Source organism: Anser brachyrhynchus (genome assembly GCF_964034855.1).
Source record: "Anser brachyrhynchus genome assembly, chromosome: 1".
NCBI lineage: Eukaryota > Metazoa > Chordata > Aves > Anseriformes > Anatidae > Anser > Anser brachyrhynchus.
Window position 1 is genome coordinate 8389840 of NC_137694.1, and position 24341 is coordinate 8414180.

Here is a 24341-nt window from a genome sequence, read left to right on the forward strand (position 1 = left end):
CAAATCAGCTAAAAATATTAGGTCTGAATAGTTTCCTAGCATTTCAAGGCACAAGTTACCTAAAAGATTTATTGGTGTGATAAATACAGATTTTTACTGGACAGCCAATAATTTGAAACTTGCAGACTCAACTGGAAGAGAAGATGAAACAAAGTATTGTTATAAAATGGCAGTTTGGATAAGGTTCCCAATGTATTCAAAACCATCTGAATGATAGATGCCAGGCAGCTTTACAAAATTCTCTGAGTCACATGGGTCTATTTTCACCTAAGATTATGCTACCTGCATTAGGATCTCCCTACATAGTTAAGAAAGCTTTATTTCAAAATCATTTTTCATTTCAAAAGGGGCTGAGACCAGAGCTCTCATTACCATTGGTAGGAGGTGTTGGTGCTGTGCATCTCTGAAAATGAGGCCACTTATTTTAGGCATCTAAATATGCTGGCCCAAGCTTCCTTGTGCCACTGTTTAGATACAAAATAGCCACATACCTGTCTTAGCTGGCTGTTTATGATGAGACACAGCTTTGAAGTAAAAAGCAGCATTTGTGAAATTAACTTTTTTTTTTTTTTTCCCCAGTATGTTGTAAAATGTTTGATAGGTATGGTGGATTTATTACCAAAATGTCTAAAGTTGGCAAAGAGATCCAAAGGTCTTAAAGCTTTGGACTGAGATAGGTAGCTGTCATATCAGATTTAGCATGTGATTATGCAAACCACAGGAATAATACTTTGTCTTGCTACAGAGAAAGAATGTCCTATTTACAGGAACACTTACTTTTGGTGGAATTCAAAAGATTCGGTCCCATTGGGGTCCATTAATCAAGGCTTTTATGTATAGGTGCATTGCCAGCTCTCATTGCTTTATTACAACCATAATGATATTTGGTTCTTTGACGAAGCAGCTGGGTGCATTTCAGTCCCAGGACATTTTTCTTTTGCAGAAAAAAAATCATAAATGCAAACTTCTAGTCAGCACTGTTGCAGAAGAAAAATTGAGATGGTGGCCTAAGGCAAATATAATTGATCCAAAAGCTTGTGAACATATAATTATAAATATATTAATGGTATCAGGAGAAACATGATTTGGGATGGAATCCTGTTTAAACAGGATTGTTTCACTGAATCCAGACCAGAGACACAATTGGCAGAGCCATCTAGCAGCTTCAACAACTGTACTTCTACTTCATTAGATATAAAAAGCAAGGTGTTTTTTTTCTGCTTCTTTTTTGGAGGTGGGGGTAGGGTGGGGTGTGACAGGAACATGGGTAGGTTATAACATTTCTGCCTCCAAATTAGAGAAAGTAGATGTGGAGGTGTTCTGGTGGAAAGTTTCCAGGCATTTGTATTGAAAGCAAAACCATAGCTTAGAGGAAAAGACCACATCTAATTTGGCTATAATATTGGTAAACCAAGTAGGATGTCTACTTTGATAGAAATAGATACAAATGAATGAAGTGGCATTCTGAGTTTAAGATGTACTTTTTTTTTTCTTTTCTTTTTCTTTTTTTTTCCTGAAATGCATCAAATTTAGCTACAAAGTCTATGATTACATATCTTCCTATTACAGTTATAATTATTTGCCATATGTCTTTGTTATGTTAGAATTGCAAAAACGTTGGCATAAAAACATTATATACAAGATCATTTAAAGGATTTAAAGGCTTCTTGTCATAGATGCCTCTGGTATTTTATTGTAGACCAAAAGCACAATTCTGTGTTATCAACAATACTACCCACTGATGAAATCCCAAGTCAGCCATTTCAGCTATTAATATGTTGTGCACTGTTTCTATGGAAACTTCCCGACAAAAATCTCATTGTGGGATTGTCAAACATATTGTATAAATAATGCTTTTATAATACGAAGCTATCAAGTAATAATGAAGCAATAAAAAGATTCTTGTTATAAGTCACGCTGTCTAAGGAAAGCAGAAATCAAAAGGCAGACTGCTGCTTGCACCAAAATACTTGTATAACTTGTGGTTTGCAAAATGTTGCCATGAATGTTTATAATAACAATTCAAATGCTCTTTTATGAGAATAAACAGACAAGAATAAAAGATGCATCATTTCAAAATATTTTTTTCTCATTAAGGGGTTTTGTTCTTAAGTAAGCTGAGGAACATGCCATTATTCTTGTAGACACCAAGTAGCTAAAGCAAAACTGCTCATAAAGACAGCTTGTAAATTCACACAGAAATCCAGAGGATTATGTGACAGGCTTTTAAATATCAAAAGAATGCATAAAATTCCTAGGTAAAAGTGGAACCAAAATCCCAGGGAGGAGTTGCACTCTGAAAGACAGCATTTGAGAAGCAGAGTATTTCCAAAGATATTCTTCCCTTCTCTGATGCTAACAAATGTCTCAGGTCCACCAGGTCCTAGGATGGCTCTATCAGTAACAACTGAATTATCCATGGGTCACAGCCCCCTTTCATTGTTATCTGCCCCTCTTCAAGAGGTCAATGTCAGGGACACTCTGAACTGATGTTTTATACTTTTGTATGTTCTTTTTGTTGCCAATAATGTGCTTTGCTTGTTCAGAGTAAAATCTTGTTGTTGTTTTTTTCCAGGTTTAAAGTCAATACAAGTGAAGGAAATGATCTGCTATTAAGGGAAACATTACATTTTAAATACGGTGGTGCTTCAAACCAGCAATGGTAGCAAAAGACAAGGCTGGGAACTTCAGGAACGAATGAGTTTCCAGCAGTGCTGTAAATCTATCAACACGTACCATGTAAAGGGATGTTTTCCCAGTGGACAGTCTACTTTGCTGGAAAGAAATAGACATTGCTGTGGTAACCTACACAAGAAGAAATCTATCTCTTTCATCATACCCATGATGCCAGCAGAAGCTAAATGCCTCTGTACTTAAAAATATCTTCTCTGAGAAGATTTAGTACCACCAGCTCTAAGTGTAGCTAATTTTTTCTGTTATAGCTGAGATGTCTGCAAAAGCTGAAAAAGCTACAATATACAATCTTTGGTCAATGCATCATCAAAATGTTTTCAGAACTGAAGACCAGAATTAGAAGGAAAATAAAAACAGGGCTCTGAGCTGGCCTTGATAAGATTATAGCAAAACAAAACAAAAGAACAAAAAACATATAATTGAAATATCATCAAAATTATAATCTCCAGAAAATTATCAGAAATTCATAGGAAAAATTGCAGGAAAGAATGAGAAAATGCAAGGACGCCTGGGGCTCGAGCATGTAGAATCCAGGTGATATTCTTTACCCACAGAGAGAGTGAAGGGATATTCCAGTTGCTTGGCTACTTTTTTTTTTTTTTTTAAATAAGAAATCAAGTCTACTGTGTCTTCTAATGAGATGCCACTGAATCACTTATATTTGCAAAACTGCATGGTCTACAGTAAATTTGTTTGAAAGAGTAAGACACCTTATTACATAGATATTTCTTAATTTATTTTTAATTTGATTGTTTCCCATATTCTTGCAATGTGTTGTTGTGTTAATATGCTATATGGATTTTTAATTGCATTATATTTGCGTTTCATTTTATTAAATTTTTAATAGCTTGGCTATTCAAGACATTGGAGACTACTTTTTGGAATTCTAAGTGATGATATTAGAAGGTAATGTAATATTAAAGAGTGTCAGGATAGCCCATAAATTAGTTAAGAAGCCAGATGTGCAGCTGCAACAAAATCTTAAGGGTTTATCATTAGTATGCAGTTCTGTAAACTATCTTCTGTTAGTCACTAGGAAAGACCAAGCCAGTTTTCAGTTAAAAGTTTTGTAGCAAATGCAATTGACATATTCAGGCAACAAGATTCTCTGCTTCTTCATTACCTTTGGTGTTATCTAGACCAATGTTGTCGATTTTGCATCTCTCTGAACTACAAGTAGTAAATTGTTATTCTTTGTTGTTGTTGTTTAAAAGAGAACGGAAAGAAAATAAATATTTGTTCCGTTTTGGCTTAAATGAAAGGCTTTCAAGTATACAAGGAGAATTACAAGAGAATTTGAAACCATCCAAAATGAAATAGAAGGCCATCTTTCCAGCTCCGTCACTTGACATGTTTTATGCTCAGCAAACTAATGAGATACTTTCTCAGCTTGCATGTAGGAGACTAGTATCGTGTATCATAGGGTGACAACATACGGTACATTCATATCCTCCTAGAACTTTCTAATCAGAGGCTCACCTGAGGACCTTTTGAAGGAAAGCTTTTATTGCTTTGCTACCCCTGTCCACCAACCTGTGTTTTCATTTTTGATATAACAGATAAGAGTATTTACATATTTACTGTTTAAATCTGTGGTCTCTAAACTGCGTTTATTTTTAGCTGTTACTTGTCCTTCCCTTCCCTTCCCTTCCCTTCCCTTCCCTTCCCTTCCCTTCCCTTCCCTTCCCTTCCCTTCCCTTCCCTTCCCTTCCCTTCCCTTCCCTTCCCTTCCCTTCCCTTCCCTTCCCTTCCCTTCCCTTCCCTTCCCTTCCCTTCCCTTCCCTTCCCTTCCCTTCCCTTCCCTTCCCTTCCCTTCCCTTCCCTTCTCTTCCCTTCCCCTCCCGCTTCCCCTTCCCCTTCCCCTTCCCCTTCCCCTTCCCCTTCCCCTTCCCCTTCCCCTTCCCCTTCCCCTTCCCCTTCCCCTTCCCCTTCCCCTTCCCCTTCCCCTTCCGCTTTCGCTTTCCCTTCCCCTTCCCCTTTCCCCTTTCCCCTTTCCTTTGTCTTTCCCTTCTTTGGTACTGCCTTAGGATCTATTATTTTCCTGATTCCTTTAAACCAGAGATGGTTCACTTCCCAGGACCAGCCAAAGCTCTAATTAACAGGGCACAGAATGGATGGATTACCCAGTTTAGTAACAGGTATTGAAATACCTTGTCTTGGTAATGTGCATTAATAGTTGCAATTGATGTCTGTGGAGTTTCATTCTGAGTGTTTTCTCTGAAAATTCCACTTCATTCTTTTTATGAACCCAGACAGAGCATTTTGTTCTTTTCTCTTGCACTGATATGGACTGCATCTAAAACTGACCTTTGCTTCACAGATCATTTTGATACACTTATGGACATTTTTTCAGCTTCCAAATGTCTCCTAAGCTTGTATTTAATTAGGAAATCACATGTTAATAGCTGTCAAGTTAATACTGATAACTCACAGGAATGAAGAAGTTGAGTTGCGTTTGCCACCCTTTGTGACAATAACAGTATCAGTTTGAGCTCAAAGTCAAATTTTGCTCAAAGCTGAGCAAAGCTGGGACACTTTGCTGTCAGGATCAGATCAGACCCTACTCTAATGAGTGCATTGAAAGCCCTTTTAGCACATATAATACATACATCAGTGTTTTCTCATTTTTCAACCGTATAGGACACTCCTTGGAGGCATTCATAATGTACTTTTGACACTTACGTTAGATGGGAAGTTTCATTTTGTACAGATGGCTGATTCTCTACTATAATCAGTGGCCTCAGTAAAAAGGCTTTTAAGCAACTACCTTGGATAGATGTCCCTGTTTTGTAAATATTTAAAGTGAGGTAAAATGCCTCTGTGCCTGCATCAGAGGCTGTGGTTTAACCTCATGTGTTGACTGTCAGAAAACAATTTAAAAAATGGATGTTGTTCACTGGAACAATGATTTCCTCCTAACAAATCACAGGAAGAATGCGAACAACAAACAGAGTATCCACAGCTACTCAATTAGCTACAGGTAGCACCTTTGTAAGCCTTCATTTTTAATTGTTTTCGTCTCACTAGCTCCTCCTCTCTCTCCCTCCCTGTAGTGGGTCTACATGGCAAGGTTTTGGTAGCAGGGGGCTGTAGGGGTGGCTTCTGTGAGAAGGGTCTAGATGCTGCCCCATGTTTGGTAAGGGCCCCACTGCTGACCAGAGATGAGCCAATAAGTTGTTTTGTGCCTCTGTGAGAGCATATTTAAGACGGGAAAAAAAAATGCTGCATCACCCAGCAGCCGGGAGAGTGAGAGGAGTGAGGAATAGCCTTGCAGGTACCAAGGTCAGTGAAGAAGGAGGGGGAGAGGTGCTCCAGGTGCCGGAGCAGAAGTCCCCTGTGGCCTGTGGTGAGGACCATGGTGAAGCAGGCTGTCCCCCTGCAGCCCATGGAGTACCACAGTGGAGCAGGTGGACCTGCTCCAACGGAGGCTGCGGCCTGTGGAAGACCCCTGCCAGAGCAGATTCCGGGCCGGACCTGTAGCCCGTGGAGAGGAGACCATGCAGGAGCAGGTGATCTGGCAGGAGCTGCTGCCTGTGGGGGATCCAGGTTGGAGCAGTTTGCTCCTGAGGGATGGACCCCATGGTATGGACCCATATCTGGAGCAGTTCTTGAAGAGCTGCCGTCTGTGGGAAGCCCACGCCGGATCAGTTCGGGAAGGACTGCATCCCGTGGGAGGGACCCCACAGCACAGGGGATGAGAGTGACTGAGAAGGAGCGGCGGCGAAGAAGCGCTATAGACTGACCATGACCCCCATTCCCCTGTTCCCCTGCACCGCTCGGGGGGAGGAGGTGGAAGAGGGCGGATGGGGGGAAGGTGCTTTTGGTTTCTTTCCTTTGTTTCTCACTTCTCTATCTTGTTAGTAATAAGCAATAAATCTTACTTTCTCCCTATGCTGAGTGTTTTGCCCATCACAATAATTACTGCGTGATCTCCTCATCCTTATCTGAATCCTTGAGCCCTTTTCATCCTATTTTCTCCCCGTTCCCTTTTGAGGAGGGGGAGTGAGAAAGCGGTTGTGGTGGAGGTCAGCTGCCCACTCAAGTAAAACCATGACACTCCCTCAGTCTATAGTTAAAGAAATATAAATTAGAGGTTAGACTCTTCTATGTTTCTCTGTTTAAGCACAGTCAATATTACACCCTTGTCCTTCCTTACCAGCTCTTGAATGATAATTCTTCTGCAGTTAGGCTAACTCAGGGAGATGCAGACCTAGTGATTGCCAGAAGATTATTACTATGTTAAGCCCTCGTGAGGCCCCACTTGGAGTACTGCGTCTAGGTCTGAGGACCTCGCACAAGAAAGATGTGGACCTGTTAGAACGAGTCCAGAGGAGGCCACAAAGATAATCAGAGGGCTGGAGCACCTCTCCTATGAAGAAAGGCTGAGAGAGCTGGGGATGTTCAACATGAAGAAGAGAAGGCTCTGGGGAGACCTCATTGCAGCCTTTCAATAGTTAAAGGGTTCTTATAAAAACGATGGAGAGGGACTCTTTACTCATGTAGATAATGATAGGACAAGGGGGAATGGCTTTAAACTAAAAGAGGGGAGATTTAGATTGTATGTTAGGAAGAAATTCTTTACCATGAGGGTGGTGAGGCACTGAAACAGGTTGCCCAGAGAGGTTGTGGATGCCCCATGGACATGGGGCCCCATGAACAACCCTGGAGGTGTTCAAGACCAGGCTGGATGGGGCCCTGGCAAACCTGATCTTGAAACACAAGGTTGGGAAGGACCTACAAGTTCATGTAGTCCAAAAAAAGTGTCTGAACCCAGCAAACTCACTGATGCTTGCAAATAGCCTGCATGGGTAAGTCTGCCAGTGTGTTGTTAGGTGCACAGTTCAGAAGTACAGGCCCAGTCAAGGCTGTCCTGGCCTCTGTCTGAGTGTACTGAGAAAACAGAAGGACTTCGAGAGGCTCCTCTTTGACTCACTCTCTTTTCTTGTAACAACTGATATGTTCAACAAAACTGACTACGAATGACGATAATGGAACTAACATTACATTAGGGTTCTTCTTGCAAGCATAAATTCACTTAAACTTTTGTATTTGTGCTCTAAATTCCCGCAGTTTTGTTAAGCAACCTTCACTCTTTTATGATATGCCTTGCTGAAATCAACACAAAGAGTTGAATATAGGTCCATGGCTCTCAACTTGTCTTATAGACAAAAGAAAATATGAAATATGGTTTAGACCATCAGCAAGTGTAAATTGACATATCTCCTGATTCTTCTTGCCTCAAAATACACTGGTATCAGTTTTGATTTTAGCAATCATCTAAGCTACAATCTGTACTTTAAGAAGTAAAGGCTTTTTAATCCATTATAACCTTCCAAGGAATAATGTCTCTTTCACAACAATAGGCTCTGGACCTGTCGGTCAACTTAATGCTTGGAATTATAATGCCTGACAAAGTATCTTCTCATCTCAAGAGCAGGCACTTACCTGCATAAATCACTCATGCAGAGATAAGAAACAGATATATACTGAAATGGGCTTTCCTTGTGAAAGGTCAGCTTTTGAAAGGATTTCCTTCATCCCCTGGAGCCTCAACAAAAGATAGCATTGCAGAACTTATCTTCTGTTTTCTACCCTATTTAATTAAAGTGTGCAGCTCACTTTGATGAAAATATGTTTCTATCAGGATTAAAAAGCTCTTTTTATTAAATCATTTTGCCTAGACAAGTGACCTGTAATAATAATAAATTAGAATATTTTTGAAATGACTTTATCATGTGTTAATTCATTGTAATTCAACTCTACATGGTAATCCCTCAGTACCCAAAGTATTTCACCCTCCAGTTGAACATATGGCTGTCACAGAGCAAACACAAACTCTTTCAAAGTGGATTACAGTATTGATTTTATTCTATGGAGAAAGAAAGTGGGAAAATACCTATCCAAATTAGTGCTGAAAATTCGTTCATCTCTCAGATAATCTTGTAATCTGAAATGCGGAAAAGTGTAGTACAAAGGCAGCTGAGCTTACTTGATGGAAGTCATCTGAACTTCAAAAGTTCAATAGCAGCAGAAATAGAATGCTAATCCTTAAAGAATAAATCCTGTATGATTTCTAACCATCTCAGGTTCTCTGGTATATTTTTCTCATTTTTTCTTGAGCTGAGATGACAACTGGAAGAATAAGCTTATGTCTCTTTTCATTCAGCCACAGTAGACATGTTCCAAGACAAAAAGAACATCTTCAGTTTGCTTAGTGATACACAAGGAACTTGTAAAAAGACTGGTCTTTCTATAGCTTGATTTCTCCTTTCTTCTTTATTATTTATTAGAAATAAAGGTTATTAATAAATGTTAATTAATATTTAAACACACACACAAAAATAAGCATGTTCAATCTGCAATAGACCAGAGGCACTGATGAGTTGGAATCTGGTCTGCTTGTATTGTGATGGTCCTTGGGAATGGAAAATACTTTTCTTATTGAAAGAGGGTCAAGAAAGGGTTTTATGTTAAAGAGAAATTGCCCACCTCCTCCTTCCTTGTTCTGTAGCTTCTGGAGCAGGTTATAATACTTACCAGAAATAATATCATTTGGTCAACTAAGTATTAACATTTTGACATCATTATGGCTTATCTTTGCACTAAATTTCACAGACCAAAAGATTATAGAAATGGACATTGATATTTCTGAAGACAATCACAAAACTTTTTTTTTTCTTTTTTTTTTTTCCCATAGTAAAAAGACTGCAGTAAGGATCTCATTTGCTATATTAAACTTAAACTCACAGGCTTAGAAAACTCAGCTCATCTGAAAATTAATGCCTTCCCTAAGCTTGTTTGATCCTGATGTTTTTGAAGCAAAGGCCACAATATATATGAGTGACAGGCTTTTATCCCCATGAGGCTTGGCAGAAGTCACCAAGCTGTGACCTGTGCTAGATAAGAGTTAGGTCCTTTGGAGGTAACAGATAATGAAATACTGGACTGCCATACCATCTGACTTCTCCTTCATCAGCTCCAGTTAAAGGTCAGATGACAAACCTCAAGTGACAAAAGAGATTGAAACTCAGCCCATCATTTTCCCTGATAATTTCAAATGTGAAAGGAAACAAGGTAAATATTCTGGAGCAAGTAATTACCTAACTGCTGTTAACTATTATTATTCATAATAACTATTATTATTCATATTCTTTCGTGTTTAGACATGCCACATAATTTCAGAATCTGGAGTTAACATGCATTTGTGATATCTAATTGCAACAGAATATACCAAAATATACCACTTGCCGAGGCGATCGGCTCCGGGGCAGACCCGTTCTGCAGCGGAGCTGGGGACTGGGACAGGCAGGGCTTTTTTTCCGGCATCGAGGCCGCTCGAGGGAGCCGCCAGGACCCGGCAGCCCTCGCGAGGGAGGCTGACGAGCCGTAGGCGGAGCCAGCAGCGACCCCTCCCCGGCCGTTCAAAAGCAGCCCTTAGGGAGCGTGAGCGACCAGGAGCGCGGCGAACAGGGCGGGCAAACAGGGCGTGGTGCATCAGAAGGGAGTGGTGCGGCACTTTGCGCAGGCAGGGCGAGCAGGGAGAGCTCCTCGCCGGTCTTTTGCAGTGGTCTTTCCCTTCGGTACCTGTAACCTGCCTGCAAGGAACCTGGCCATGGTTTCAACCAGGCAGACAACCATGGCCTCTGCATCTCTTGCGGCCTCTCCAGCCGCAGTCACCGACGTGGCTACTCAGACGGAGGGCTCGGGGAAACACACAGCCATCCAGGTCTTGGGTTGCAGGGTGTGCCCGAGTCTTCTGTCGGTATCCAACAGCAGCGGCGAGGGTTATGCCTGTGGGAGGTGTGCCAAGGTTGAAGAGCTGCTCAGCCAGGTAGCGGAGCTTCGGGAGGAGGTGAGCAGGCTCAGGAGCATCAGGGAGTCAGAGAGGGAAATTGACTGGTGGAGGTGTACTCTGCCCTCTCTGAGACAGACTCACGAACCTGCCATAGCACAAATGTCTCCTGCTACACAGAAGACAAAAGTTCCCTCATCCCGCCAGGCAGCAGGAGGGGACCTAAGCCAAGGGGGGGAATGGAGGCAGGTTCCTGTTCGGGGGCGTAGGTGAGCCCTGTCCTGCCCACCTCACCTTCCCATCTACCCTTATATAACAGGTACGAAGCTCTAGAACATGACAACCAGAACAACGAAGCAGGCGAAAGCCCGTCCCGGTTGGTGAGGATGCCTAAGGCAAGGTCCCCTACCCCCCACATTGCTACATCAGCTCTCAAAAAAGAAAGAAGGGTTATTGTCATGGGGGACTCCCTTTTGAAAGGGACAGAGGGCCCAATATGCCGACCGGACCCTACCCACAGGGAAGTCTGTTGCCTCCCTGAGGCTCGGGTGAGAGACTTCGCTAAGATAGTCAAGTGCCTGGTATGGCCCACCGACTACTACCTGCTACTGGTCTTTCAGGCTGGTAATGACGAGGTAGCAACGAGAAGTCCGAGAGCGATCAAAAGGGACTTTAGGGCTTTGGGGCGACTGCTTAAAGGATCAGGGGCACAGGTTGTGTTTGCCTCTGTCCTTCCGATAGGAGGGATCGAAGCTGACAAGCAGACTCATCACATTAACACGTGGCTTCGGGCTGGTGCAACCGGCAGAATTTTGGGTTTTTCGATCACAGGAAGGTCTATGTGACCCCAGGCCTGCTGGCACCAGATGAGATGCACCTCTCTCAGAGAGGGGTGAGGATTTTTGCTCAGGAGTTGGCTGGACTGATAGACAGGGCTTTAAACTAGAGTCGAAGGGGGAAGGGGATAGAACCAGGCACGCCAATGACGAGCTAAGAGATGGTGTGCTAGAATCAGAGGGACTGTGTCCTAGTGAGGCCCTTTGGTCAGCTACACAAGGTGCTGCATGTAGGGAGGCGCATTTGAAGTGCTTCTACACAAATGCACGCAGTATGAGGAATAAAATGGATGAGCTGGAAGTCTTGGCCCAGTCCCACAGCTACGACATCATCAGCATAAGCGAAACCTGGTGGGATGAGTCCTGTGGCTGGTGTGTTGCAATAGATGGTTACAGGCTCTTCAGGAGGGACAGGCAGGGTAGGTGAGGTGGTGGGGTGGCGATGTATGTGAAGCATGGGCTGGACTGTGTGGAACTTCAAGTTGGCGATGGCAAAGTTGAGAGCCTCTGGGTAAGGATTAAGGGACAAACAAATAAAGGGGATGTCGTTGTGGGAGTCTATTACAGACCACCCGGCCAGGACAACAACTCTGATGAATTATTCTTTGCAGAACTAAGAGATGCCTTGAGATCGACTCCCCTCGTCTTAATGGGGGATTTTAACTTGCCAGACATCAACTGGGATCACCACACGGCTGACACGAGCAAGTCCGGGAGGTTCATAAAGAACATAGATGATAACTTCTTGGTGCAGGTGCTAAGTGAGCCAACTAGGAAAGGCGCCCTCCTAGATCTGTTGCTGGAGAACAGAGAGGGTCTTGTGGGAGACGTGGCAATTGGCGGCCGTCTTGGTCATAGTGACCATGAAGTGGTTGAGTTTAGAATTTATGGTGACAGAAGGAAAACAGCCACCAAAACTTCAGCCCTAGATGTGGGGAAAGCAGACTTCAGGCTGCTCAGGGAATTAGTCAGCAAGGTCCCCTGGGAAACTGCTTTTGAAGGCATTGGTGTCCATCAGTGCTGGTCCATCTTTAAGCACTGCCTCCTAAAAGCTCAAGATCAGGCGATTCCAAAATATCGGAAGTCAGGCAAGCGGGGCAGAAGGCTGGCCTGGCTGACCAGGGATCTTCTACTGGAGCTAAGGCGAAAAAAGAAAGTGTATGGCTGCTGGAAGGAGGGTCAGGCGACGATGAAGGAATATGGGGATGCTGTTTGTGTTTGTAGGGAGAAAATTCGTATGGCCAAAGCCTAACTAGAGTTGAAGCTGGCCATGTCTGTGGGAGACAATAAAAAAGTTTTTTTTAGATATGTGAACAGAAAAAGGAGAACCAAAGAAAACATAGGTCCGCTACTAGATGGGGAGGGTCTCCTCACAGACAATGACAGGCAAAGCAGAGACGTTTAATGCCGCCTTCGCCTCTGTCTTCAGTGCTGATGATGGGCTTCGAGACCCAGGGTACCCTGAGCTGGAGGACCATGACGGTGGGAATGATGAACTCCCAACCGACCCTGAACGTGTGCAGGATTTGCTGCTCCACCTGGATCCATACAAGTCCATGGGTCCGGATGGGATTCATCCCAGAGTACTTAAAGAGCTGGCAGACGTCATCGCGGGACCTCTCTCAATTATTTCTCAACGATCTTGGGAATCTGGTGAGGTCCCATTGGACTGGAAGCCGGGAAATGTTGTGCCAGTTTTCAAGAAGGGTAAGAAAGAAGACCCTAACAATTACAGGCCTGTCAGTCTCACATCAGTGCCTGGTAAAATTATGGAGAGGATGATCCTTGAAGTTATTGAAGCGCACCTGGGGGACAATGCAGTCATTGGTCCCAGCCAACATGGGTTCATGAGGGGTAGGTCCTGCCTAACAAATTTGATTTCCTTTTATGATAAGATCACCCATGTAGTCAATCAAGGGAAGCCAGCTGATGTGATCTTTTTGGACTTCAGCAAAGCTTTTGACACGGTTTTCCCATAGGATCCTACTGGACAAAATGTCCAGCATACAGCTAAACAAAACCATCATACCATGGGTGAGCAATTGGCTGACGGGCAGGGCTCAAAGGGTTGTGGTAAACGGGGCCACATCTGGCTGGCGGGTGGTCACTAGTGGGGTCCCCCAAGGCTCCATTTTAGGGCCAGTCCTCTTCAATGTTTTTATAAATGATTTGGATGTAGGACTAGAAGGTGTTCTGAGCAAATTTGCTGATGACACTAAACTTGGAGGAGTTGTGGACTCAGATGAGGGTGGAAAGGCCTTGCAGAGAGATCTGGACGGATTGGAGAGCTGGGCGATCACCAACTACATGAAGTTTAACAAGAGCAAGTGCCAGGTGCTGCACCTGGGACGGGGCAACCCTGGCTATATGTACAGACTGGGCGACGAGACGCTGGAGAGCAGCCCTGCAGAGAGGGATCTGGGGGTTGTGGTTGACAGCAAGTTGAATATGAGCCGGCAGTGTGCCCTGGCAGCCAGGAGGGCCAACCATATCCTGGGGTGCATCAAGCACGGCATTGCTAGTCGGTCAAGGGAAGTGATTGTCCCGCTCTACTCTGCGCTGGTGCGGCCTCACCTCGAGTACTGTGTGCAGTTCTGGGCACCACAGTACAAAAAGGACATTAAACTGTTGGAGAGTGTCCAGAGGAGGGTGACGAAGATGGTGAAGGGCCTAGAGGGGAAGACGTATGAGGAGTGGCTGAGGTCACTGGGCCTGTTCAGCCTGGAGAAGAGGAGGCTGAGGGGGGACCTCATCGCAGTCTACAACTTCCTCGCGAGAGGGAGTGGAGAGGCAGGTCACCTGCCTAAAGTCACATGGTCTAAACTTTTGGGCAGACCTGTGAGGTGCCAGGAGTTGGACTTGATGATCCTTATGGGTCCCTTCCAACTCGGGATATTCTATGATTCTATGAAAATGCTGCCTGAGCAAGAGCATATTTGTAAAAATTCTTTTAGGCGTTGATCACTTAGGGAAAGCAGATGGGATTCCAGCAAAATACTTAGGTTGCAAATAAAAATTAAATTGGAAAGACTTTTTTTTTTTTTTTTTTTGGACTGAAAAACACATGCTGAAGGAGTTTTAAATTATAGGGGTTTCCCAGAGAAAGGATTATTTAGAAAACTCAGTCTCTCTGAATTGGTCCTGAAAACTCAGTCTAAACATGACAGTGAGCTACCTCATAACATCCCATGCTAAAAAAGATAGAAACTGAGAAACCTCAGCACATCTGTTATTCTATGGAGCAGAAGGGATCAGACTCTTCAGAGTAACTGAAGTTTTGTCTCGGTTTTAGCTGGGACGAGAATAATCCCAATAACACACCAATGTTTTCAGTTGTTGCAGAGCAGTACTACACAGAGGCAAGGACTTTTCTGCTTCTTGTGCTGCCCTCCTAGCAATGAGGCTGGGGGTGCACCAGAAGCTGGGAGTGGATAGAACCAGGACAGCTGGCCCAGGCTGACCAAAGGGATATTCCATACAATATGACGCCATGCAGAACAATAAATGTGGGAGAGCTGGCTGGGGCTAGGAGGAGTGATCACTGCTCAAGGATGGTCTGGACATCATTCAGGGTGGAGAGCAATTGCATTGTACATCACTTGCCTTGTATTATTGTTGTTGTTCTTATTATTATTCCTTTTCTGTCTCATTAAACTGTCTTTATCTCAACCCATGAGTTTTTTAGTTTTTTTACCTTTTTTCTTTTGTCATTTCTCTCTCCCACCTCGTTATTGGTGCAGGAGGGGGAGTGAGCTAACTGCTGTGTGGTTCTTAGCTGCCTGCCGGGTTAAACTGCAACAGGTGTTCTCTTGAGAGTGAGGGAGTCAAGTTTTCATCTTGCATGTGTCTCTAATCCACATTAAGAATGCTACACCCAGCTCTTCCTTTGCTGATTTAATTCACAGGCTCCCCCATGGCTAGCTGAGATTGTCACAACATAAAGGATCTGAACATCCTTGCCAGGACACTGAGGCTCATAAGCAATCCTGACACAATTACTTACTCTAAACCTGTCAGAAAGGGCCTCTGGATGTTAAGGTGGTGCAGGCTGAGGAACTCATGCAGGGTGTGTATGTCTGTATGCTGCCATTTAAATGTGACACTCTTGTTTCATGTGTACCATCTCTCTGTAGTACCGTAAGCTGGCTGTCTGCATAAGCAGCTGACATTGTCCTTCAGTTCACTTATTTCAGCTTATGCAAAGGGACCACATGCTATCACAAGCAGGGAGATAATAGTTTTTCACCCTAAATTGGCTAAATATATATATTACAATGAAAGGAACATGCTGATGTCTGAATATAGTGAAACAGAAAAATAATTCTAAAATTAACTGCATATTTTTGAAAATCAAGGGGATTTTTAATATGCAATGAACATAATATTGGTCTTATGAGAAATTTCTGTATATTGTGGTATGTTATACAGGTCTAATGTCATCTTTTATTTTCATGGGTTAAAATGTACACTTCAGAGAGGTAGGACTATTCGTTTTTTTTTCAGACTCTTCATAAATACATTGTTAATTAAATTTACTTATTTCCTTTCCTGTTAAAAAATCACAGCTTACCTGTTAGCTTGAGTAATTGTATTTGCGTAGAAAAGACCTGACTTCAGTACATGGAAATCACCTCTCTTGTCTTTTCCCTGTGCTTCTTGTGACAGCAGAGAATTAAAGTATCATCTTTGCCTGTGGGAGCCAGAATAAACTTTGATTAGGACATTAATTTAAGACCAAGAAAATTCCATACTCCAGTCTCCTTTATAAAAAACATGCAGTATTAAAAAAAAAAAAAAGCAAGCATCAGAGCCTGCCGAATGCTCTGATGCAGTAATATCACATACATAAATACTCAAGTCAGAGGAATCTTATAGATTTATCTCTGGGATAATTGGAAAGAGCTAAGATCCACCCAAGACATGGAAGAACTTCAATTTCAAAAGATATAATTTCCTTGAGAATTGTACCAGCTCAAATATTTACTTTTGCTTCTTGAAATATCATGCATTACAGACAGAAAATATATCATCTATATTTGTAACAACACATACTATGACCAACTGTTAAAAAAAATCTATTTAAAATCACCTAGGCATTTTGTTTTCTCACACCTTTCGTTAAGGAATTTATTCAAGCTTATTTTCATGGTGAAAGCTATTTACAAAAATTAACTTGATCTAATAATGCTCTAAGATAGGAAATCATTTTTGTTTTAATAGTCTCCAAAGAAAGAGAAGTAAAATATAAAATATGCTTCTATGTTATTAATTAAGAACTTATATAATTCTATTTCAGGAAATTGCTAATAAAAGGGGAGTATCAGGAGAGAAAGAAAACTAACCTGCAATGTTCTCTTCTTTCAGTCTCTGCTTTCTTGAACTGTAAGACTCCCCATTTTACTGACACTCAGAAATGTCTGTTAGCTTGTCCAAAATAAAAGAAAGCATTGACATCAAAACAAAAATTAGGAATCATCTAGTATGCTTTACTGGAACGTGATGATTACGAGTACTTAGGAAACCTATAAATAGCTAGAGATGTAGAAGTGTTATGACATTAGCCTGTCAAATATTTCAGTATTAAAGTTCTTGTTAGAGGTGGATCAATAGTGGAGTCCTCCCTCTGTGGAGCTGTTTGTAATTTTCTGAATAACTTATTTAACCATGGAAGTGTTTGCAAATCCTGAACATCTTATTAACTTGGTATATAAAGAGTTGGAGTGAAGAGAAAAACCATGCTTCTGCAGGGACAGCACCCAAGGGTTTGGTGAGCAGTGCTGTTGTCAGGCTGTTTGCAAATAAGTCCCCATGGACCAATTGCAAGCCTTCAGAATTCTTCCCTTGAATAATTCTTCTTTCCTACAGACTGCTTTTTTTGCTGCACCATTTCTTTATAATGAGAAAGGCTTTAGCAATATAAATACTACAAAAAAAAAGTTTCTTACTATTTTCATTTATAAAATGCTGTGAACATTTGCCTTCATTTACAAATATTTACAAATGTTGTGAACATTTGCCTTTACTTTTGTTGTGAACATTTGGCTTCACCAAGGGCAAATTGTGCCTGATCAATCTGGTAGCCTTCTATGATGAAGTGACTGCACCACTTAACAAGGGAAGACTGACAGATGTCATCTACCTGGATTTCTGTAAGGCCTCCAACATGGTCCCACATGACATCCCGGTCTCCAAAATGGAGATATATAGATTTGATGGGAGGACTATTCGGTGGATAAGGAATTGGCTTGAAGGCTGTACCCAGAAAGTGGTGGTCAATGTCTCTATGTCCAGGTGGAGGCTGGTGACAAGCAGTTTCCCTCAGGGGTCTGTCTTGAAATGGGTACTGTTTAATATCTTTATCAATGACATAGACAGTGGGATAGACAGTGCACCCTCAGCAAGTTTGCAGATGACACCAAGGTGAGTGGTGGTGTTGATACAACAGAAGGAAGGGATGCCATCCAAAGGAACCTGGACAAGCTTGAGAAGTGGGCCCACGTGAACACCTGAGGTTCAACAAGTCTAAGTGCAAGGTGCTGCACTTAGGTCAGGGCAGTCCCAGACATGAGTACAGACTGGGAAGAGAATTCATTGAGAGCAGCCCTATAGAGAAGAACATAGGGGTTCTGGTGGACAAAAAGCTTGACATGAGCCAGCAGCGTGTGCTTGCAGCCCAGAAGGCCAACTGCATCCTGGGCTGAAACAAGGAGTACAAGAGTGGCCAGCAGGTGGAGAGAGGGGATTATTTTCCTCTGCTCTGCCCTTGTGAGGCCTCACTTTGAGTCCTGCATCCACTGGGGTCTGGGGCCCCCAGTGCAAGTAAGACGTGAACCTGTTCAAGTGGGTCCAGAGGAGGGCCACAAAAATGATTAGAGGGCTGGAGCAACTCTCCTATAAGAAAGGCTGAGAGAGCTGGGGCTCGGAATTACTATATGTCTGAAAAGACAAACCTTAAAGCCTTTTCCCAAAATGGAAGACATCTGGGGAAAAAAATCTGTGCTTTGTTATAAGCTGTCAGTGGTATTCACTGCTGACTTAAAAAAAAATAATCTATAATGATATGTTTTACAATCTGCACCTGCAGTCCATAGATCAACAGTGAGTAATGGTTTTGTGCTAACTAGGAATGTGCTAATAATAATAATAATAACAATGATAATTATAAAAAGAAGACTCTTTCCAAGCAAGCTGTTCAGCACAGCATTTACTATACAAATGAGTATGTTCTCAGTATAACACCACCTTGATGAGAAGAAAGATTTCTTTAAAGAGGCTGCCCTTGGTATACTTAGATAGGAACAGATGTACTGTATATAAAAGGTTGTTACAAGTTGTACTTTTTTGTCTGAAGATACCTTCAGGTAGTGGGATTTGAATTTAATAGTAAAAGTGTTTATTTTGTCAGCTCGTGGGCTAGTGGCGATGAGAGATCTGAACGTGTATCATTCAGATACTTAAAGAAAACTTCTAACTTTAAAAAGATCCATCTTACAGAAGCTAATTCCTGTATTTATAAAAGCTTCCATTTTCTCTTTGTGCCTATTACTCAGAGGCATTAAAGTGAGAGCTGTTTGACATAAAGTTACATAACATGTGCTTTTATTACCCCAGTTAATTGGTGGACCAACACTTTCAAGAAAGCCATGAATTTATCTGTCACACCCCATTTGCTTTGCTCTTCCTTCCCCTTTATCTGAACCCCTCCATGATTCCTTTCAGATAGATAGCTCTGTTGTTTGTTTGTTTGTTTATTTGTTTTCTTTCACAACAAATAATATCTGTAAAAACAGTTCACAGAGATGTGAAGTAAAGAGTTGTTTCTAATGGCACAAGTTCAGATGAACATTGTTCTCTTGCAACTTTAAGCATTGCATGTGCTAGAGCGGTTCTCTGACCTTCAAAGATTCTCAGGCAACCAACCTATAGCTATTAACTTCAGCAGAATCCTAAGACCTGAATAACTGGGAACAGGAGTTTGGCAGACATGCCTGAGTTCACAGAGATATTCAGCAGCAGGGTAAATGTCTGACCACAAATTTTGGAAGCACTGCTGAACAAGAAAATGCTCTTTCTCATCATGTAGATGGGTGGAGAAGACAGAGGGTATGTCTGGGAAACAGGTATTTGAGGTTATCCACTGGTGAGCAATGTTGTGCCAATTTACTACCGTGTACGAGCAGCTATAAGACTAGGGATTAGGCTAAATTAGGTACTCCTCCCAGTCTTGTTACTGCTGATGCACTGCCAGGCATGACTTAATGATGGTGCCAGCATGCTAAGAGCAGTTAGCAAGCTAGCAAGACACCAAGGCTCACTTGACATCTGGGTTCATGATCCTTGACAGTCAAAGTCAGCTTATCTAATTTTAGACATCTATATTATAAACATCTGTATCTGAGTTAATTATTCAGAATCTTTTTATAGGCAGAGGAGAGAAAAAGGCACTTCTAAAGAATGAGACATCTAATGGTTTTAGGCATCTGCCTTGAAGCAAGAGATTAGCTATTTCCTTCCACTAACTGTGCAGAATCTAGAGAACTAGTTTATGTTAGGAATGTACATTTTGTATCTGTAGATTGTGTCCGGTAGACACAGATGACTAATTCAGATAGGATGCCTAACCTTTAGAAAGCTAACAGCCTGAATTTCACCCTCTGCAAAGTGTGGCTGTTCCTTCCTGGAGTGAGGTTGCATGACTTGCTGTGCAGATAAGGCCCAAGCTCATTCTAAGAGGGTTTGTGATATTCAGGAGACAGAGCCAGTGTGAACTTGAACTAAATTCAAAGTGGAAGTGAGGTACTTGGTCTGAAGATAGTGCTGACACTGGCCAGCTTTTATGTATATCCTGAAGGTAAAACTGGAGTATTGGAGTGAAGTTGGAACATCATTGAAATGAACTGTGCATAGCTTTGCATAGATTTGCACAGAAAGCAGACGTGGGTCTAGAAGTTTTAATCTATTTGCAAGCTTTCTTGTGTTTTGGGATTATTTATAGCCAGAATAATTTTTAACAAATCATAGAATCAAAGCACGGTTGACGTAGGAAGAGACCTGTTGAGATCATTTAGTCAACCCTCCCCTGCTCAAAGCGGATCAGGTAGGGCAGATTGCCAGTGCTATGTCCAGTTGGGTTTGAATATTTCCAAGGATAAAAACTCCACAACCTGTCTGGACAAACTGTTCAAGTGTTTCGTCACCCTTGCAGTGATTTTTTTTTTCTAATGGAATTTTCTGTATTTCAGTTTGTGCTCATTGCCTCTTGTCCCATCATTGAGCATCACAGTGAAGGGTCTGTCTCCATCCTTACTCCCCCTCAAATTATATTTATTTATAGAGATAGATAAAATTTTCCCTGAGCCATCTTTTCCTGACTGAGCAACCTAAGCTCTCAGCCTTTCCTCATATGTCAGATGCTCTCATCCTGTAAACATCTTTGTGACCTCTTGCATTATGTGCCCCAGTACATCCATATCTGTTCTGTACTGGGGAGCCCAAAACTAGACCCAGAACCCTGGACAAGTCTCCTCAGTGCTGAGCAGAGAAGAAAGATAACCTCTCTTGACTTGCTGGCAGTGCTCTGACTAATGCAGCCCAGGAGGCTGTTGGCCTGCTTTGCTGCCAGAGAACACTGCTGCCTTGTGTTCAACATGCAGTCCACCAGAACATTATGTACAACTTACGAGGAGAGGAACGGAGAAGCCACCACATGTAACAGACATTAATGACATGAATGAATCTCTGAGGACTCCTTCAAAATCAGTGATGGCTATTCTATAAGACTGTAGAGAAAACGGGTAGCTTGTAACTCCAAGATCCATCATCAAATATTTTCTAAAATTTGTTATTTGACATCAGTGTTTATTATTAAAATTTATATATTTTTTAATTTTATGAGTATATAGGTACGTAAATTTATTGCCAGAAGATTATTTTAACTCAGAAAGTATTTTGTCCTCTTCTTTGTTCCTTCAGGATTTTTTCCATTTGCTGGCACAGCAGATTCCATGCCCTAGGATTTCCCATGTCAAAAGTGATAATTTGATTTTTCAGTAATAAACTTGCTTGGACAGGTGAGACTGGGTCAGCAAGTGAGGCAAAAGATGACACAACACAGAAAGCTCAAAACCCAGACCAAAGACTGGGAGGATATTAGATATCTTTTGCAATACTAAAGACTGCTGTTCTGAGAGCATACTCATATCTTACAGTTTTCTCTTCCCGAGAGTCCCTGACGCCCATTAGCACAGCCTTCCCCCAGATAAAATTGTGTTAATCCAAGTGATAACATTTCCTAACAGCTATATTGTTTTTTCTTAAGATAGCTTTGTTAGAGATTGCTCTGCTGAACTCCAGCAGCTGTGCTTAGAAAGAAATGAGCTGCACAACAAAATGACCCCAACTGAGAAGCTCCCTGTGAGCTACCAAACTCTCACTTATTAGGCTAAAAGCAGAGGATGATTTTTCACCAAACAGGAAAAATAACCTAACATACACTTCAGAACAATCCAAGAGTAGGCAGTATTCACAATTCTTAAAAGGGAGGAGGGTGCTGGCCTCAGCTATAAGTTGAAGCAAATAGAATTCCCAATATGGTATGTATTTTAGCCATTGCAATTTTACTCAAATATATGAGAATGAATAAAGGACGTGAACAAACTGTAGTGCACTAAGCATGCACTGTGGTTCTGTGTTGGACTACAGAAGTTAAAACTTCTAAAGGAAAGACTGAAATTGTGTTTGAAAATGGGAGCCTTAAAAAAGAACAGTGCAATAATCATAAACTGTTCCAAAATTTTCTCAGCTGATAGATATAAAAGAAATTATACTAATCAGTTTTGTATCAAAAATATATTTTTCAGGTATCTTACTCAGAGTTTTTGAGTTTGGACAGTGATGTCTTCAGTTTTGCTTAAAGGGGATGAACTGGTCATTGACACTAAAACTCAGATTAAAGATGAATTTCTGTAAGACTTAAATTGACAGCATGAGGATCTTAACATTTCTTCAAAGTTAATGGAGATTAACTTCTTTTGTAACACTTAGAGAAATACCCAAACCCCTGCTTCTCTGGACCTGACCACAGAAGTAAGTTAGAGATCTCACAGCGGGAGCTGAAACAAAATCTGGAACTGGGGCAGATCTAAATTTCAATATACGTGATTATTTATTTATTTATTTATTTTCTATGCTGGGATCAACATTCTTTATTCTGCAGGCATTTTCTCTAATTAAATCAACTCTTCTACCTGGCCATTTCAGCAGGTCATTGTTCCTATTTATAGTTCTGAGTGTGATCAATCAAGTATCAGAAATGTTTTATGTCCTTTGCCCATGTGCTGAGCAAAACAAGATGGTTTATCATATTTTCTGCCTATGTTTTCTGCTTTTTCCATGATAGGTTTTTATTTTGGGGCATTATAGTGCCAGCAGGAATATGCAAAAGGAAAAGGCAGAATATTAATGCTTGGCACAAAAAGGATCTTTCCTCAGAGGGACAGTATGTGCAATATTTTTTTCCTCAAGTTTCTCATCCAAAAAACTACCATTGTCTGGCAGTTCTGTCTTGCCTAGAGCCAAGGTGCAACTCAGCCCTGAGCCAGATACCTACTACCAAAGTAACTGAGTGGTGAGAGACTGAGCGTTTATCAGGTTTTGTTTTTCAAGGAATTATTCTCAGCAGAGAGCACCTGGATGCATATCCATTGTGAGCTTACTGACCTGTGGCTGAGGACAGTTGCCAGCCCTGATTCATCTCTAAAATGGATTAACTTTCACAGCTTCTTCATAGCGCACTATGGATTGAATGAGGAACTCTGTGAAACAAATGCATAGATGAGGCTTGGAATTTAACCTTTTATGCTTCCCATGAAATGGGTATGAGTCTGCCTTAGGATCCAGAGTTTTTCCAGCTTTCTCAAGGGCTCTGGTGTAAGAGTGCAGGAAGGAAACATGGGTTCAGTTAGCAGACATAAGGGCTGTTTTGTGTAGCTTTGTCAAGGGAATCAAGATGCCTACACCTAGGAAGGTGCTGAGTGTTAAAAAGCCCCATTCAAACCAGATAGGCACCCAGAAAATTCAAATGCTAGTATGCCTCAACCACTTTGATATGCAAAGTATTTGTCTTTAAAACAGAATATAGACCAGATCTTCAGTGTGTTTCAGGCTAATCCACTGATGCTCATGTAGAGTAATTTGTACCCACTGAAGATCCATCTGCATGTTTTGCTATACCAGGAGTAAAAGCACTGGTGTTCTGCATCCAGCCCAAGGGCATTATCTCTTTTTCCAGGTGTGTTTCCATTAGGGCTTTGGTTCACCTTAGCAGTGCACTCCTTACATGTATCTCCTTAGCATCACCACATAGCACACATTGAGGATGGCTCTCCTAACACAAACTGTACTCCTTCTGAAAAATATTACAACAGAATATGCATAGCAGCATCTAACATGAGCTAACTGCTACCAGCCATCCAGACCACAGAACCAGAGCTAGCCTAAAGCACAGCCACCAGAAGGTACGAAGTGTAGATGTCAAATTCTCAGCATCACTTTGCTCTCATATTGGGCCTCACAGCTTGCTAACATAGACCCACGTACTTACTTTTTCTAAGATGAAAATTTCCTCAAAATCTTGCTTCAGCAACTTTCTCCTCTCTTCTTTGCCCACTATGTGCAGTACATTAATCATTTCCTTGTGCTTATGTAAAACCCTGTCAACGAGAGAAACCAAAATCAAACCAAAGTAATAATACAAAGAAGGTGCCTCCAAACTATTAAATGAAATAAATAAACAGCAAGGAAAGATCAGCAGCAGTGCATAAGGGGGTGTGACGAAACTGAGAGACACAGGGACCAAGTTTCCAGGGACTTGGAAGCTGCTAAGAGAGCAGTTTTACGCACCAGCCCCAAAGCAAGTACAGTAAAATTCCATTTGAATTTTTTTTTTTTTTAGCTGGAAGCTCAAACACTGCCACATGCTGATAGTGATAAATCCAAAGAGGCACAACCTTTGCAAAGCA

General features: G+C 41.8%; 1 long non-coding RNA gene across 1 annotated transcript; it reads right to left on the minus strand.

The window, feature by feature from the left end:
• Positions 1 to 9449: 9449 nt before the first annotated feature.
• LOC308177850 lies at positions 9450 to 24012 on the minus strand. The gene is made up of 4 exons (XR_013939455.1): positions 23924 to 24012; positions 16665 to 16746; positions 15893 to 16012; positions 9450 to 10485 (listed from the first exon to the last, which is right to left on the minus strand). It is a non-coding gene; the product is annotated as an uncharacterized lncRNA (long non-coding RNA).
• Positions 24013 to 24341: the final 329 nt, after the last annotated feature.